Source organism: Microcebus murinus, unplaced genomic scaffold (genome assembly GCF_040939455.1).
Source record: "Microcebus murinus isolate Inina unplaced genomic scaffold, M.murinus_Inina_mat1.0 scaf025_hap2_Mmur4.0, whole genome shotgun sequence".
In the NCBI taxonomy this organism is placed as follows: domain Eukaryota; kingdom Metazoa; phylum Chordata; class Mammalia; order Primates; family Cheirogaleidae; genus Microcebus; species Microcebus murinus.
Genome location: NW_027438971.1, coordinates 189,579 through 205,558, shown reverse-complemented (window position 1 = coordinate 205,558; position 15,980 = coordinate 189,579). Strand labels below are relative to the sequence as shown.

General features: G+C 62.4%; 4 pseudogenes; all 4 read right to left on the bottom strand.

Moving 5' to 3' along the window:
• Positions 1-2,318: 2,318 nt before the first annotated feature.
• LOC142868006 (uncharacterized) lies at positions 2,319-2,437 on the bottom strand (annotated as a pseudogene).
• Positions 2,438-6,312: 3,875 nt separating this feature from the next.
• LOC142868081 (uncharacterized) lies at positions 6,313-6,431 on the bottom strand (annotated as a pseudogene).
• A 3,851-nt stretch (positions 6,432-10,282) lies between these two features.
• Positions 10,283-10,401, bottom strand: LOC142868080 (uncharacterized; annotated as a pseudogene).
• A 3,859-nt stretch (positions 10,402-14,260) lies between these two features.
• On the bottom strand, positions 14,261-14,379 carry LOC142868079 (uncharacterized; annotated as a pseudogene).
• Between the last annotated feature and the right edge of the window lie 1,601 nt (positions 14,380-15,980).

Below are 15,980 nucleotides of genomic sequence, written 5' to 3'. Positions count from 1 at the left end.
GAGAGATGCAACCTCCCAGCTCTGGGTCCCTGCAGGAAGTGTTGGCAAGCACAGGGCCAGTCCTCCAAAGGCCCAGGTGCAGGGAGCCCAGGCCAAGCAGCCTGTGGAAGAAGCCACATGCTGTGCCACCCCGGGGAACACGACTGCAGGCCACGGCCCTTCCCACCTCCTCCTCCTCCTCCTCCTCCTCCTCCTCCTCCTCCCACCCCGCCCCCGCCCCCGCCCCCACATGGCACAGGGCCCAGAGACACCTCAGACACTTGCTACCCAAAGTGCAAAGGGCATCAGTTGCTCCTCCAAAGCCCCCGCCCAGCAGACCGCGTTGTCCAGCCAGCCCCCGGGCCTCCCTGGGGTGCCCAGCACAAAAGTGCAGACACCCACCGGACCCTCAATCTCAGTTTTCGGATGTTTTTGCCACTCTAAGGACCCGCAGGCCAGCTGGGCCTTCTGGCAGGACAGAGAGCCCCGGAATCCGACGTGGAGAGCTGAGTGTACGTCCCCATGAGGAGGCGGTCCCCACCTCCGCGGCTATCCCCTTGCGGGGAGCGGCAGCCGCGGGGCCTCAGAGAAGACACCAGGCTGGGCCCCCACGGCACAGCGGGAGCACGTCCCCCGCAGGCCACTTAGCGACGGCGGCCAGCCGGCGGACGGTTGGGTTGCGCGAGACGCTGCGGCCGCCCTGCTACCGGGTTCCTGGGAGGGCGTCCTGGAACCAGCGTCCACACCAAGCCCTTGGAAGGCCCAGGCGACAGAGGAGCCCCGTCAGGCAGGGGCCGAGGACGGTGACGGCCCGGGCGGGGAGGAGCGTGTCAGGCAGGGGCAGAGGACGGTGACAGGTGACAGGCCGGGCGGGAAGGAGTCAGTCAGGCAGGGGCCGTGGAGGAGACGGGCTGGGTAAGGGTTAGGGTTAGAGTCAGGGCACAAGTCACAATCGCAAAGACCTGGAAGCCACCCGAGTGCCCATCGACCCACGAGTGGGTAAATAAAATGTGGCGCGTGGACACCACGGAGTGCTATTCGGCTATGAGGAGCAGCGGTGAGAGGGCACCTCTCCTGGTTCTCCTGGCCAGAGCTGGAACCCGTTCCAGTAAGCCAAGTATCCCAAGAATGGACACACGAGCACCACGTGCTCGCGCTCACCAGCAAATGGGTACGAACCGATGGACACCTAAGTGGACACAGAGGAATCACCTTCTTCGGGTGGGTGTCGGGCGGGTGGGGGGAGGGGATGGGCATACACATCCATTAGGAATGGGGTGGGTGCGCACCGACTGGGGGATGGGCGCACTTGAAGCTCTGACCCGAGGGGGGAGGCTGGGAGAGGGCAACGCACCGCACCCGACCTTAACATTGGTGCCCCCACAATATGCTGGAACAACATGAGAGGTAAATGAATAAGAACACGGGGGGGAGGGGGGCACGGGCAACACATGTCACCTTAATACTTGGACTCCCATCATCTGCTTGAAAAGAGAGAGAAAAGAAAATGCAATAATAGAGATAAGAGACACTTTTTAAAAATAATGAATCCGGCCGGGCGCTGTGGCTCACGCCTGTAATCCTAGCTCTTGGGAGGCCGAGGCGGGCGGATTGCTCAAGGTCAGGAGTTCAAAACCAGCCTGAGCAAGAGCGAGACCCCGTCTCTACTATAAATAGAAAGAAATTAATTGGCCAACTGATATATATATAAAAAATTAGCGGGGCATGGTGGCGCATGCCTGCAGTCCCAGCTACCCGGGAGGCTGAGGCAGAAGGATCACTCGAGCCCAGGAGTTTGAAGTTGCTGTGAGCTAGGCTGACGCCACGGCACTCACTCTAGCCTGGGCAACAAACCCAGACTCTGTCTCAAAAAAAAAAAAAAAAATGAATCCGAAGAGAAAAGTAAAAGGAGGCCTGTGGAGCAGGTCTGGGTGTGACTCCGGATCCCCCAACATCAGGTGCCACCACCAAAGATCCCTACGTGTAGCCCATAGAACCCCAAAAGCAACGGGACGAGTTCTGGTCACATACTCCCTCAAAATGACATCCTGGCCTTCTTCTGGAACTCCCTCCCCTCTCAGACTCTCAAGGTTTCCTCCGGCGTGTCCGTTCCCACAGAGCAGACCTTTGGTCTGAGACCTGACAGTCCAGAAGCCACGCATGCTGCCGCGTGGCGGCGGTGTCACGGCTCGGGACAAGAGGAGGCCCCACGGTGCGGGCTGGGGCGCCAGGCACCGCGGCGGGCGCTGAGGGTGGGGGTCACCCCCACCCCGGGCCGCCCCCGCGCTCCCAGAAACGCGACAGAACCAGAGGCAAAAAAAAAAAAAAAAAAAAGAAGAAGCCTACGGCACCCGGTATTCCCGGGCGGTCTCCCATCCAAGTTCTAACCAGGCCCGACCCTGCTTAGCTTCCGAGACCAGACGGGATCGGGCGCGTTCGGGGTGGTGTGGCCGTGGACGGTGGAGGGCGCCCCTGCCCCGCTCAAGAAGCCGAGCCTCTCTGCGCTTCCCCGCCGCCTCCTCCCGCCCCAGGCCCCGCGCCGGGCCGGGCCTGTTGAGTTCGCCGGCCGGGTCCGGCGGGCTCCGAGGGACGGGGGTGACAGGCGGGGCGGGCAGGGAGCGGCGGGCCGAGGTTGGGGGCTGTCTCTCTATACACACACACTCACACTCACTCACTCACTCACACTCACACAAGATGCGCCTCCACGGCTGGACCCACCAAGGTGGAGACCTTCCAGCCCCCCTCCTCTCCTCGCCTGGCCTCCTTCACCTCCCCGCCCCCACCCCCAGCGCGCCGCGGCCGCTGACTGCGCACGGGGTGGGCGGGGCGCTCGCCCTTTGACCCCAGCCAGGGGCCGCCCTCCCCCACAACCCCTTTCAGCTGCGCCGCCCACCCTGTGGCCCTGCGGCCGCCTATTCCCCCGGGCCAGGGCTGGGGCACAGCACACGGGGGAGGGGAGCCAGTGTATGGGGCGTCTCTCTCTCTCTCTCTCTCTCTCTCTCTCTCTCTCTCTCTCTCTCTCTCTCTCTCCCCCCCCCGGATGTGTCCCATGGGTGGGGTGGGGTGGCGTGGTTTGTGGGGCGCTGAAGAAATCAGTCCCCTCCATCTCCTCCCTCTGGAAAACACCCAAGCCCTTGGAGAACTGCCCGCACCGCTACCGTGGGGGCCGGGACCCTCCTCTGTGTCCTCCTGTGGCCCAGTCCAAGGGGCCTGGGCCTGGCCGGGGCTGCATTGGACCCCAACCACCCTGGCGTGTGGACTCGCTAAAAATCGGCGATTAGATATTGGATTCCAGCGTCATTGAGGTCATTTCACTAATGAGTGCACCGCAAAGAGTTTCCTAATCCATCTGTGAGGGTGGCAACCGAAAGAGAATTTGAAAGCTGACAGAATAGGCGAGGAAAGGCATAGGAGATTTCCACACCCAGTAAGGAAGCCTTTCCCGAAGTGGAAGAAAGAAACGAGCAAACAGAGACACCGGTAGCCCGCCCGGATGAGAGTCTGCCCCTGAGAGAAAGTACCCTGACCAGGTTCACCCGCGGGTGGGTGGGTGGCGAGCTAGCGGCATTCAGAAGAGCGAGGCCCGCAGTCTGTGCAGAAGACACCTGCACTCGGGTGTGTGTGGCGGCACAATTCACAAGCAGCTCCAGATGTTAATCCAAGGAGAAGCCAGGGAGTTCCCAACGCCCCAGGTGTCCTCAGCCCACGACTGGCTGCTGTGGGAATGCGAAGCCCGGCTCCTTGTCTCAGAGCGGGGCAACCAGGAGGTGTGATGTCCACCCAGGGGTTCCCAGGAGGATCAGGCTGAAGCTGGGACTTGGCCTGAAAGTGTCCCCTCGCATGGCCACCCCCTTCCCCTTCCTGCTCCTCTACTCCTGGTGCCCCTCTATCCAGGGGCCAGACCTTAAAGAGTCACCCGCAAGAGAATCCTGGTCCCAAAGGAGCCTTCTGGGGGACCCGTGCTGAGAGAGGTTGTGGGCATGGCCCGCTGGGGCTCTGCCCGACCCAGGGCTGAGAGATGCAACCTCCCAGCTCTGGGTCCCTGCAGGAAGTGTTGGCAAGCACAGGGCCAGTCCTCCAAAGGCCCAGGTGCAGGGAGCCCAGGCCAAGCAGCCTGTGGAAGAAGCCACATGCTGTGCCACCCCGGGGAACACGACTGCAGGCCACGGCCCTTCCCACCTCCTCCTCCTCCTCCTCCTCCTCCTCCTCCTCCTCCCACCCCGCCCCCGCCCCCGCCCCCACATGGCACAGGGCCCAGAGACACCTCAGACACTTGCTACCCAAAGTGCAAAGGGCATCAGTTGCTCCTCCAAAGCCCCCGCCCAGCAGACCGCGTTGTCCAGCCAGCCCCCGGGCCTCCCTGGGGTGCCCAGCACAAAAGTGCAGACACCCACCGGACCCTCAATCTCAGTTTTCGGATGTTTTTGCCACTCTAAGGACCCGCAGGCCAGCTGGGCCTTCTGGCAGGACAGAGAGCCCCGGAATCCGACGTGGAGAGCTGAGTGTACGTCCCCATGAGGAGGCGGTCCCCACCTCCGCGGCTATCCCCTTGCGGGGAGCGGCAGCCGCGGGGCCTCAGAGAAGACACCAGGCTGGGCCCCCACGGCACAGCGGGAGCACGTCCCCCGCAGGCCACTTAGCGACGGCGGCCAGCCGGCGGACGGTTGGGTTGCGCGAGACGCTGCGGCCGCCCTGCTACCGGGTTCCTGGGAGGGCGTCCTGGAACCAGCGTCCACACCAAGCCCTTGGAAGGCCCAGGCGACAGAGGAGCCCCGTCAGGCAGGGGCCGAGGACGGTGACGGCCCGGGCGGGGAGGAGCGTGTCAGGCAGGGGCAGAGGACGGTGACAGGTGACAGGCCGGGCGGGAAGGAGTCAGTCAGGCAGGGGCCGTGGAGGAGACGGGCTGGGTAAGGGTTAGGGTTAGAGTCAGGGCACAAGTCACAATCGCAAAGACCTGGAAGCCACCCGAGTGCCCATCGACCCACGAGTGGGTAAATAAAATGTGGCGCGTGGACACCACGGAGTGCTATTCGGCTATGAGGAGCAGCGGTGAGAGGGCACCTCTCCTGGTTCTCCTGGCCAGAGCTGGAACCCGTTCCAGTAAGCCAAGTATCCCAAGAATGGACACACGAGCACCACGTGCTCGCGCTCACCAGCAAATGGGTACGAACCGATGGACACCTAAGTGGACACAGAGGAATCACCTTCTTCGGGTGGGTGTCGGGCGGGTGGGGGGAGGGGATGGGCATACACATCCATTAGGAATGGGGTGGGTGCGCACCGACTGGGGGATGGGCGCACTTGAAGCTCTGACCCGAGGGGGGAGGCTGGGAGAGGGCAACGCACCGCACCCGACCTTAACATTGGTGCCCCCACAATATGCTGGAACAACATGAGAGGTAAATGAATAAGAACACGGGGCGGAGGGGGGCACGGGCAACACATGTCACCTTAATACTTGGACTCCCATCATCTGCTTGAAAAGAGAGAGAAAAGAAAATGCAATAATAGAGATAAGAGACACTTTTTAAAAATAATGAATCCGGCCGGGCGCTGTGGCTCACGCCTGTAATCCTAGCTCTTGGGAGGCCGAGGCGGGCGGATTGCTCAAGGTCAGGAGTTCAAAACCAGCCTGAGCAAGAGCGAGACCCCGTCTCTACTATAAATAGAAAGAAATTAATTGGCCAACTGATATATATATAAAAAATTAGCGGGGCATGGTGGCGCATGCCTGCAGTCCCAGCTACCCGGGAGGCTGAGGCAGAAGGATCACTCGAGCCCAGGAGTTTGAAGTTGCTGTGAGCTAGGCTGACGCCACGGCACTCACTCTAGCCTGGGCAACAAACCCAGACTCTGTCTCAAAAAAAAAAAAAAAAAAATGAATCCGAAGAGAAAAGTAAAAGGAGGCCTGTGGAGCAGGTCTGGGTGTGACTCCGGATCCCCCAACATCAGGTGCCACCACCAAAGATCCCTACGTGTAGCCCATAGAACCCCAAAAGCAACGGGACGAGTTCTGGTCACATACTCCCTCAAAATGACATCCTGGCCTTCTTCTGGAACTCCCTCCCCTCTCAGACTCTCAAGGTTTCCTCCGGCGTGTCCGTTCCCACAGAGCAGACCTTTGGTCTGAGACCTGACAGTCCAGAAGCCACGCATGCTGCCGCGTGGCGGCGGTGTCACGGCTCGGGACAAGAGGAGGCCCCACGGTGCGGGCTGGGGCGCCAGGCACCGCGGCGGGCGCTGAGGGTGGGGGTCACCCCCACCCCGGGCCGCCCCCGCGCTCCCAGAAACGCGACAGAACCAGAGGCAAAAAAAAAAAAAAAAAAAAGAAGAAGCCTACGGCACCCGGTATTCCCGGGCGGTCTCCCATCCAAGTTCTAACCAGGCCCGACCCTGCTTAGCTTCCGAGACCAGACGGGATCGGGCGCGTTCGGGGTGGTGTGGCCGTGGACGGTGGAGGGCGCCCCTGCCCCGCTCAAGAAGCCGAGCCTCTCTGCGCTTCCCCGCCGCCTCCTCCCGCCCCAGGCCCCGCGCCGGGCCGGGCCTGTTGAGTTCGCCGGCCGGGTCCGGCGGGCTCCGAGGGACGGGGGTGACAGGCGGGGCGGGCAGGGAGCGGCGGGCCGAGGTTGGGGGCTGTCTCTCTATACACACACACTCACACTCACTCACTCACTCACACTCACACAAGATGCGCCTCCACGGCTGGACCCACCAAGGTGGAGACCTTCCAGCCCCCCTCCTCTCCTCGCCTGGCCTCTTTCACCTCCCCGCCCCCACCCCCAGCGCGCCGCGGCCGCTGACTGCGCACGGGGTGGGCGGGGCGCTCGCCCTTTGACCCCAGCCAGGGGCCGCCCTCCCCCACAACCCCTTTCAGCTGCTCCGCCCACCCTGTGGCCCTGCGGCCGCCTATTCCTCCGGGCCAGGGCTGGGGCACAGCGCACGGGGGAGGGGAGCCAGTGTATGGGGCGTCTCTCTCTCTCTCTCTCTCTCTCTCTCTCTCTCTCTCTCTCCCCCCCCCCCCGGATGTGTCCCATGGGTGGGGTGGGGTGGCGTGGTTTGTGGGGCGCTGAAGAAATCAGTCCCCTCCATCTCCTCCCTCTGGAAAACACCCAAGCCCTTGGAGAACTGCCCGCACCGCTACCGTGGGGGCCGGGACCCTCCTCTGTGTCCTCCTGTGGCCCAGTCCAAGGGGCCTGGGCCTGGCCGGGGCTGCATTGGACCCCAACCACCCTGGCGTGTGGACTCGCTAAAAATCGGCGATTAGATATTGGATTCCAGCGTCATTGAGGTCATTTCACTAATGAGTGCACCGCAAAGAGTTTCCTAATCCATCTGTGAGGGTGGCAACCGAAAGAGAATTTGAAAGCTGACAGAATAGGCGAGGAAAGGCATAGGAGATTTCCACACCCAGTAAGGAAGCCTTTCCCGAAGTGGAAGAAAGAAACGAGCAAACAGAGACACCGGTAGCCCGCCCGGATGAGAGTCTGCCCCTGAGAGAAAGTACCCTGACCAGGTTCACCCGCGGGTGGGTGGGTGGCGAGCTAGCGGCATTCAGAAGAGCGAGGCCCGCAGTCTGTGCAGAAGACACCTGCACTCGGGTGTGTGTGGCGGCACAATTCACAAGCAGCTCCAGATGTTAATCCAAGGAGAAGCCAGGGAGTTCCCAACGCCCCAGGTGTCCTCAGCCCACGACTGGCTGCTGTGGGAATGCGAAGCCCGGCTCCTTGTCTCAGAGCGGGGCAACCAGGAGGTGTGATGTCCACCCAGGGGTTCCCAGGAGGATCAGGCTGAAGCTGGGACTTGGCCTGAAAGTGTCCCCTCGCATGGCCACCCCCTTCCCCTTCCTGCTCCTCTACTCCTGGTGCCCCTCCATCCAGGGGCCAGACCTTAAAGAGTCACCCGCAAGAGAATCCTGGTCCCAAAGGAGCCTTCTGGGGGACCCGTGCTGAGAGAGGTTGTGGGCATGGCCCGCTGGGGCTCTGCCCGACCCAGGGCTGAGAGATGCAACCTCCCAGCTCTGGGTCCCTGCAGGAAGTGTTGGCAAGCACAGGGCCAGTCCTCCAAAGGCCCAGGTGCAGGGAGCCCAGGCCAAGCAGCCTGTGGAAGAAGCCACATGCTGTGCCACCCCGGGGAACACGACTGCAGGCCACGGCCCTTCCCACCTCCTCCTCCTCCTCCTCCTCCTCCTCCCACCCCGCCCCCGCCCCCGCCCCCACATGGCACAGGGCCCAGAGACACCTCAGACACTTGCTACCCAAAGTGCAAAGGGCATCAGTTGCTCCTCCAAAGCCCCCGCCCAGCAGACCGCGTTGTCCAGCCAGCCCCCGGGCCTCCCTGGGGTGCCCAGCACAAAAGTGCAGACACCCACCGGACCCTCAATCTCAGTTTTCGGATGTTTTTGCCACTCTAAGGACCCGCAGGCCAGCTGGGCCTTCTGGCAGGACAGAGAGCCCCGGAATCCGACGTGGAGAGCTGGGTGTACGTCCCCATGAGGAGGCGGTCCCCACCTCCGCGGCTATCCCCTTGCGGGGAGCGGCAGCCGCGGGGCCTCAGAGAAGACACCAGGCTGGGCCCCCACGGCACAGCGGGAGCACGTCCCCCGCAGGCCACTTAGCGACGGCGGCCAGCCGGCGGACGGTTGGGTTGCGCGAGACGCTGCGGCCGCCCTGCTACCGGGTTCCTGGGAGGGCGTCCTGGAACCAGCGTCCACACCAAGCCCTTGGAAGGCCCAGGCGACGGAGGAGCCCCGTCAGGCAGGGGCCGAGGACGGTGACGGCCCGGGCGGGGAGGAGCGTGTCAGGCAGGGGCAGAGGACGGTGACAGGTGACAGGCCGGGCGGGAAGAAGTCAGTCAGGCAGGGGCCGTGGAGGAGACGGGCTGGGTAAGGGTTAGGGTAAGAGTCAGGACACAAGTCACAATCGCAAAGACCTGGAAGCCACCCGAGTGCCCATCGACCCACGAGTGGGTAAATAAAATGTGGCGCGTGGACACCACGGAGTGCTATTCGGCTATGAGGAGCAGCGGTGAGAGGGCACCTCTCCTGGTTCTCCTGGCCAGAGCTGGAACCCGTTCCAGTAAGCCAAGTATCCCAAGAATGGACACACGAGCACCACGTGCTCGCGCTCACCAGCAAATGGGTACGAACCGATGGACACCTAAGTGGACACAGAGGAATCACCTTCTTCGGGTGGGTGTCGGGCGGGTGGGGGGAGGGGATGGGCATACACATCCATTAGGAATGGGGTGGGTGCGCACCGACTGGGGGATGGGCGCACTTGAAGCTCTGACCCGAGGGGGGAGGCTGGGAGAGGGCAACGCACCGCACCCGACCTTAACATTGGTGCCCCCACAATATGCTGGAACAACATGAGAGGTAAATGAATAAGAACACGGGGGGGAGGGGGGCACGGGCAACACATGTCACCTTAATACTTGGACTCCCATCATCTGCTTGAAAAGAGAGAGAAAAGAAAATGCAATAATAGAGATAAGAGACACTTTTTAAAAATAATGAATCCGGCCGGGCGCTGTGGCTCACGCCTGTAATCCTAGCTCTTGGGAGGCCGAGGCGGGCGGATTGCTCAAGGTCAGGAGTTCAAAACCAGCCTGAGCAAGAGCGAGACCCCGTCTCTACTATAAATAGAAAGAAATTAATTGGCCAACTGATATATATATAAAAAATTAGCGGGGCATGGTGGCGCATGCCTGCAGTCCCAGCTACCCGGGAGGCTGAGGCAGAAGGATCACTCGAGCCCAGGAGTTTGAAGTTGCTGTGAGCTAGGCTGACGCCACGGCACTCACTCTAGCCTGGGCAACAAACCCAGACTCTGTCTCAAAAAAAAAAAAAAATGAATCCGAAGAGAAAAGTAAAAGGAGGCCTGTGGAGCAGGTCTGGGTGTGACTCCGGATCCCCCAACATCAGGTGCCACCACCAAAGATCCCTACGTGTAGCCCATAGAACCCCAAAAGCAACGGGACGAGTTCTGGTCACATACTCCCTCAAAATGACATCCTGGCCTTCTTCTGGAACTCCCTCCCCTCTCAGACTCTCAAGGTTTCCTCCGGCGTGTCCGTTCCCACAGAGCAGACCTTTGGTCTGAGACCTGACAGTCCAGAAGCCACGCATGCTGCCGCGTGGCGGCGGTGTCACGGCTCGGGACAAGAGGAGGCCCCACGGTGCGGGCTGGGGCGCCAGGCACCGCGGCGGGCGCTGAGGGTGGGGGTCACCCCCACCCCGGGCCGCCCCCGCGCTCCCAGAAACGCGACAGAACCAGAGGCAAAAAAAAAAAAAAAAAAAAGAAGAAGCCTACGGCACCCGGTATTCCCGGGCGGTCTCCCATCCAAGTTCTAACCAGGCCCGACCCTGCTTAGCTTCCGAGACCAGACGGGATCGGGCGCGTTCGGGGTGGTGTGGCCGTGGACGGTGGAGGGCGCCCCTGCCCCGCTCAAGAAGCCGAGCCTCTCTGCGCTTCCCCGCCGCCTCCTCCCGCCCCAGGCCCCGCGCCGGGCCGGGCCTGTTGAGTTCGCCGGCCGGGTCCGGCGGGCTCCGAGGGACGGGGGTGACAGGCGGGGCGGGCAGGGAGCGGCGGGCCGAGGTTGGGGGCTGTCTCTCTATACACACACACTCACACTCACTCACTCACTCACACTCACACAAGATGCGCCTCCACGGCTGGACCCACCAAGGTGGAGACCTTCCAGCCCCCCTCCTCTCCTCGCCTGGCCTCCTTCACCTCCCCGCCCCCACCCCCAGCGCGCCGCGGCCGCTGACTGCGCACGGGGTGGGCGGGGCGCTCGCCCTTTGACCCCAGCCAGGGGCCGCCCTCCCCCACAACCCCTTTCAGCTGCGCCGCCCACCCTGTGGCCCTGCGGCCGCCTATTCCCCCGGGCCAGGGCTGGGGCACAGCGCACGGGGGAGGGGAGCCAGTGTATGGGGCGTCTCTCTCTCTCTCTCTCTCTCTCTCTCTCTCTCTCTCTCTCTCTCTCTCCCCCCCCCCGGATGTGTCCCATGGGTGGGGTGGGGTGGCGTGGTTTGTGGGGCGCTGAAGAAATCAGTCCCCTCCATCTCCTCCCTCTGGAAAACACCCAAGCCCTTGGAGAACTGCCCGCACCGCTACCGTGGGGGCCGGGACCCTCCTCTGTGTCCTCCTGTGGCCCAGTCCAAGGGGCCTGGGCCTGGCCGGGGCTGCATTGGACCCCAACCACCCTGGCGTGTGGACTCGCTAAAAATCGGCGATTAGATATTGGATTCCAGCGTCATTGAGGTCATTTCACTAATGAGTGCACCGCAAAGAGTTTCCTAATCCATCTGTGAGGGTGGCAACCGAAAGAGAATTTGAAAGCTGACAGAATAGGCGAGGAAAGGCATAGGAGATTTCCACACCCAGTAAGGAAGCCTTTCCCGAAGTGGAAGAAAGAAACGAGCAAACAGAGACACCGGTAGCCCGCCCGGATGAGAGTCTGCCCCTGAGAGAAAGTACCCTGACCAGGTTCACCCGCGGGTGGGTGGGTGGCGAGCTAGCGGCATTCAGAAGAGCGAGGCCCGCAGTCTGTGCAGAAGACACCTGCACTCGGGTGTGTGTGGCGGCACAATTCACAAGCAGCTCCAGATGTTAATCCAAGGAGAAGCCAGGGAGTTCCCAACGCCCCAGGTGTCCTCAGCCCACGACTGGCTGCTGTGGGAATGCGAAGCCCGGCTCCTTGTCTCAGAGCGGGGCAACCAGGAGGTGTGATGTCCACCCAGGGGTTCCCAGGAGGATCAGGCTGAAGCTGGGACTTGGCCTGAAAGTGTCCCCTCGCATGGCCACCCCCTTCCCCTTCCTGCTCCTCTACTCCTGGTGCCCCTCCATCCAGGGGCCAGACCTTAAAGAGTCACCCGCAAGAGAATCCTGGTCCCAAAGGAGCCTTCTGGGGGACCCGTGCTGAGAGAGGTTGTGGGCATGGCCCGCTGGGGCTCTGCCCGACCCAGGGCTGAGAGATGCAACCTCCCAGCTCTGGGTCCCTGCAGGAAGTGTTGGCAAGCACAGGGCCAGTCCTCCAAAGGCCCAGGTGCAGGGAGCCCAGGCCAAGCAGCCTGTGGAAGAAGCCACATGCTGTGCCACCCCGGGGAACACGACTGCAGGCCACGGCCCTTCCCACCTCCTCCTCCTCCTCCTCCTCCTCCTCCTCCTCCCACCCCGCCCCCGCCCCCGCCCCCACATGGCACAGGGCCCAGAGACACCTCAGACACTTGCTACCCAAAGTGCAAAGGGCATCAGTTGCTCCTCCAAAGCCCCCGCCCAGCAGACCGCGTTGTCCAGCCAGCCCCCGGGCCTCCCTGGGGTGCCCAGCACAAAAGTGCAGACACCCACCGGACCCTCAATCTCAGTTTTCGGATGTTTTTGCCACTCTAAGGACCCGCAGGCCAGCTGGGCCTTCTGGCAGGACAGAGAGCCCCGGAATCCGACGTGGAGAGCTGAGTGTACGTCCCCATGAGGAGGCGGTCCCCACCTCCGCGGCTATCCCCTTGCGGGGAGCGGCAGCCGCGGGGCCTCAGAGAAGACACCAGGCTGGGCCCCCACGGCACAGCGGGAGCACGTCCCCCGCAGGCCACTTAGCGACGGCGGCCAGCCGGCGGACGGTTGGGTTGCGCGAGACGCTGCGGCCGCCCTGCTACCGGGTTCCTGGGAGGGCGTCCTGGAACCAGCGTCCACACCAAGCCCTTGGAAGGCCCAGGCGACAGAGGAGCCCCGTCAGGCAGGGGCCGAGGACGGTGACGGCCCGGGCGGGGAGGAGCGTGTCAGGCAGGGGCAGAGGACGGTGACAGGTGACAGGCCGGGCGGGAAGGAGTCAGTCAGGCAGGGGCCGTGGAGGAGACGGGCTGGGTAAGGGTTAGGGTTAGAGTCAGGGCACAAGTCACAATCGCAAAGACCTGGAAGCCACCCGAGTGCCCATCGACCCACGAGTGGGTAAATAAAATGTGGCGCGTGGACACCACGGAGTGCTATTCGGCTATGAGGAGCAGCGGTGAGAGGGCACCTCTCCTGGTTCTCCTGGCCAGAGCTGGAACCCGTTCCAGTAAGCCAAGTATCCCAAGAATGGACACACGAGCACCACGTGCTCGCCAGCAAATGGGTACGAACCGATGGACACCTAAGTGGACACAGAGGAATCACCTTCTTCGGGTGGGTGTCGGGCGGGTGGGGGGAGGGGATGGGCATACACATCCATTAGGAATGGGGTGGGTGCGCACCGACTGGGGGATGGGCGCACTTGAAGCTCTGACCCGAGGGGGGAGGCTGGGAGAGGGCAACGCACCGCACCCGACCTTAACATTGGTGCCCCCACAATATGCTGGAACAACATGAGAGGTAAATGAATAAGAACACGGGGGGGAGGGGGGCACGGGCAACACATGTCACCTTAATACTTGGACTCCCATCATCTGCTTGAAAAGAGAGAGAAAAGAAAATGCAATAATAGAGATAAGAGACACTTTTTAAAAATAATGAATCCGGCCGGGCGCTGTGGCTCACGCCTGTAATCCTAGCTCTTGGGAGGCCGAGGCGGGCGGATTGCTCAAGGTCAGGAGTTCAAAACCAGCCTGAGCAAGAGCGAGACCCCGTCCCTACTATAAATAGAAAGAAATTAATTGGCCAACTGATATATATATAAAAAATTAGCGGGGCATGGTGGCGCATGCCTGCAGTCCCAGCTACCCGGGAGGCTGAGGCAGAAGGATCACTCGAGCCCAGGAGTTTGAAGTTGCTGTGAGCTAGGCTGACGCCACGGCACTCACTCTAGCCTGGGCAACAAACCCAGACTCTGTCTCAAAAAAAAAAAAAAAAATGAATCCGAAGAGAAAAGTAAAAGGAGGCCTGTGGAGCAGGTCTGGGTGTGACTCCGGATCCCCCAACATCAGGTGCCACCACCAAAGATCCCTACGTGTAGCCCATAGAACCCCAAAAGCAACGGGACGAGTTCTGGTCACATACTCCCTCAAAATGACATCCTGGCCTTCTTCTGGAACTCCCTCCCCTCTCAGACTCTCAAGGTTTCCTCCGGCGTGTCCGTTCCCACAGAGCAGACCTTTGGTCTGAGACCTGACAGTCCAGAAGCCACGCATGCTGCCGCGTGGCGGCGGTGTCACGGCTCGGGACAAGAGGAGGCCCCACGGTGCGGGCTGGGGCGCCAGGCACCGCGGCGGGCGCTGAGGGTGGGGGTCACCCCCACCCCGGGCCGCCCCCGCGCTCCCAGAAACGCGACAGAACCAGAGGCAAAAAAAAAAAAAAAAAAAAGAAGAAGCCTACGGCACCCGGTATTCCCGGGCGGTCTCCCATCCAAGTTCTAACCAGGCCCGACCCTGCTTAGCTTCCGAGACCAGACGGGATCGGGCGCGTTCGGGGTGGTGTGGCCGTGGACGGCGGAGGGCGCCCCTGCCCCGCTCAAGAAGCCGAGCCTCTCTGCGCTTCCCCGCCGCCTCCTCCCGCCCCAGGCCCCGCGCCGGGCCGGGCCTGTTGAGTTCGCCGGCCGGGTCCGGCGGGCTCCGAGGGACGGGGGTGACAGGCGGGGCGGGCAGGGAGCGGCGGGCCGAGGTTGGGGGCTGTCTCTCTATACACACACACTCACACTCACTCACTCACTCACACTCACACAAGATGCGCCTCCACGGCTGGACCCACCAAGGTGGAGACCTTCCAGCCCCCCTCCTCTCCTCGCCTGGCCTCCTTCACCTCCCCGCCCCCACCCCCAGCGCGCCGCGGCCGCTGACTGCGCACGGGGTGGGCGGGGCGCTCGCCCTTTGACCCCAGCCAGGGGCCGCCCTCCCCCACAACCCCTTTCAGCTGCGCCGCCCACCCTGTGGCCCTGCGGCCGCCTATTCCCCCGGGCCAGGGCTGGGGCACAGCGCACGGGGGAGGGGAGCCAGTGTATGGGGCGTCTCTCTCTCTCTCTCTCTCTCTCTCTCTCTCTCTCTCTCTCTTTCTCGGGATGTGTCCCATGGGTGGGGTGGGGTGGCGTGGTTTGTGGGGCGCTGAAGAAATCAGTCCCCTCCATCTCCTCCCTCTGGAAAACACCCAAGCCCTTGGAGAACTGCCCGCACCGCTACCGTGGGGGCCGGGACCCTCCTCTGTGTCCTCCTGTGGCCCAGTCCAAGGGGCCTGGGCCTGGCCGGGGCTGCATTGGACCCCAACCACCCTGGCGTGTGGACTCGCTAAAAATCGGCGATTAGATATTGGATTCCAGCGTCATTGAGGTCATTTCACTAATGAGTGCACCGCAAAGAGTTTCCTAATCCATCTGTGAGGGTGGCAACCGAAAGAGAATTTGAAAGCTGACAGAATAGGCGAGGAAAGGCATAGGAGATTTCCACACCCAGTAAGGAAGCCTTTCCCGAAGTGGAAGAAAGAAACGAGCAAACAGAGACACCGGTAGCCCGCCCGGATGAGAGTCTGCCCCTGAGAGAAAGTACCCTGACCAGGTTCACCCGCGGGTGGGTGGGTGGCGAGCTAGCGGCATTCAGAAGAGCGAGGCCCGCAGTCTGTGCAGAAGACACCTGCACTCGGGTGTGTGTGGCGGCACAATTCACAAGCAGCTCCAGATGTTAATCCAAGGAGAAGCCAGGGAGTTCCCAACGCCCCAGGTGTCCTCAGCCCACGACTGGCTGCTGTGGGAATGCGAAGCCCGGCTCCTTGTCTCAGAGCGGGGCAACCAGGAGGTGTGATGTCCACCCAGGGGTTCCCAGGAGGATCAGGCTGAAGCTGGGACTTGGCCTGAAAGTGTCCCCTCGCATGGCCACCCCCTTCCCCTTCCTGCTCCTCTACTCCTGGTGCCCCTCCATCCAGGGGCCAGACCTTAAAGAGTCACCCGCAAGAGAATCCTGGTCCCAAAGGAGCCTTCTGGGGGACCCGTGCTGAGAGAGGTTGTGGGCATGGCCCGCTGGGGCTCTGCCCGACCCAGGGCTGAGAGATGCAACCTCCCAGCTCTGGGTCCCTGCAGGAAGTGTTGGCAAGCACAGGGCCAGT